Source organism: Arvicanthis niloticus, chromosome 9 (genome assembly GCF_011762505.2).
Source record: "Arvicanthis niloticus isolate mArvNil1 chromosome 9, mArvNil1.pat.X, whole genome shotgun sequence".
Taxonomy (NCBI): Eukaryota; Metazoa; Chordata; class Mammalia; order Rodentia; family Muridae; genus Arvicanthis; species Arvicanthis niloticus.
This window is the reverse complement of record NC_047666.1, coordinates 75,257,453-75,259,823: the sequence shown is the minus strand read 5'-3', so window position 1 is coordinate 75,259,823 and position 2,371 is coordinate 75,257,453.

Below are 2,371 nucleotides of genomic sequence, written 5' to 3'. Positions count from 1 at the left end.
AATAAATAATGCAAACAATTTAAAAGAAAAAGCTCAATACAACTGAGCTCCTTTCTTCAGTTGACATACACTCTGGATATAAACACACATAGTATGAGGAGCTAAAATGTCTTCCTATTTATATACCTATCATATAAGCAAAACTGCTACTGCCAAGGCATGTGGTATACCTGACACTTAGAGGACATTCTACCTAGACCTTAGCCTATTGGGCTCTATATCGCTTGAGTTTGCCATAGTTTGTAATGCCCCCTTCAGTATTTTAAGGCATAATTAGAAATAGCTAATTTTTTGTTTTGTTTTGTTTTTTTTGAGACAGGGTTTCTCTGTGTAGCTCTGGCTGTCCTGGCACTCACTCTGTAGACCAGGCTGGCCTCGAACTCAGAAATCCGCCTGCCTCTGCCTCCCAAGTGCTGGGATTAAAGGCGTGCGCCACCACCGCCCGGCCCTAGAAATAGCTATTATCCTATCAAATATTATCTGAAATGCTTCTTCATTATAGACTGGCAAAAATACTATTTGATGTCAGATATGAGGAGTGACTGAATAAGGTATCACAACTATCTAAACATGGTGAACACTAAAAAACATTACATTTCTGTACATTACAGGAAACTATCATAATTCTACTTTGTGTTGAAAATACACTAGCCTCAATTTCCCTCATTTTTATTGTCTCAGAGAGTTACCTATTTTAAGTAATAATGACTTTATTTTACATATTTCCAATCATGTATTATTTTTCCAGTTAGTCCTTCATGAAGCAAACAGTTATGAAGGACTCATTGAGTGATAGGCTCTGAGACCCGAAGATGCTGAGATACAGAATAGGACTCGAACAACTAACATTGTATTCATGAAGACGGATGACAGAATAAACTTTACACAGTGTTATAGAGATATGTTTGGATGTATGTGTATTGTAAAAACAATGATATTAAGTAGCATGATCTAATATGCTTAGAATTTTCTTTTTATCAACTACTTAGATTAACACTGTAAACATATTTAAGACTGACTTCCTTGTATAATTCAAAACAACTTGATCCCCATTTAATAAATATCTTTTATAACCAAAACATTCCATTTATACCTGTGTGGAATGAAAAACAAAATTAGACAAATTTGCATCCTCAAGGTGTTTAGTCTAGCAGAGAATGTAGCCTATAATTACCTTAAAATGAAGTATACACAATTTTACAGAAGTCTAGGAACTGAGAAATCCAACGTGATGAATGACCCTTAGCTAAGAAGTTTAGTAATTTTTTGAATAAGGTACTAAATGTTAGTATATCTCAAGAAGCTTCTAGAAGCTAGCCACCATAAGAGATGGTTTTTTTTACATTGTCACTAACATTAGAAAACAGATGAATAAAACCCAAAACCAACAACAACCAAAAAAAAAAAAAAAAAAAATTGGCCTATCTTCATGAGTTCAGAGGGCCAAACACACACACACACACACACACATACACACACACACACACACACACACACACACACACACAACCATGTGTTTGAACTTTAATTGAAATCCTTCCACCCATTTCTTGGAATGAAATATGGGACTGATGGTTCAGGAGAAGACAACTAGTGTAACTGCTTTGAAAGTCAAGAAAATAAAGACAGAACAGACCATACTCAGCTCGAAACATAGTTCTCTGGACACCACACTGTGCACCAGACCTGGCTCTCAGCCACATGGATGTAAACTTTCAAAGCACCATCCAGACACACAGGAGAGCAGTCAGCAGATTGTAAATCAAGTGTTGTGTCTTTCACATTGTATACATCCAACCTCCAAAGGATTCAACCAAGATAAACACATTACATTTTTTGCCTCTGAAATATGAAGAGATGACAAGTGTTTGTCTTGAAAGGATCAGAATAAATGTTGGTATGTTGGTGCAGATTCTCAAAGACGCCTCCATTTTCTAGCCGAAGAAGATGTCTTTTATTGAAGAGATGCAAACATATAGAACTTGTAGAGGAAGTAGCTAGCAGGGCCAGGACATCCATCACTTAGGGGGTCTTATATCAAAACAAGTCTGTTGCTACATCCATGTAATTGGGAGACATAACAAATATTCCGGTAGGCCATTTTGAATACTGACTACCCTTAAAGGTCTCTTTTTGTTGTACAGTGTTATTTAGGATGAGAGCAATTTGCTTTAATGGAGTGACTCTGAGAGACATCTCAAGCCTGCCAGATGACTTCAAGGTTCTGTTTTTTGCTTTCTTATAAACCAAAGTGCTGCTTATCATAATATCTTTTCCCCCCTGAGGTATATTCCCCATGCTAGATCCTATAAATAAGATTTCGGTTTCTTTTCATGCTATTGTCCACTGTCCTTTTAAATTAAAGTGTGTG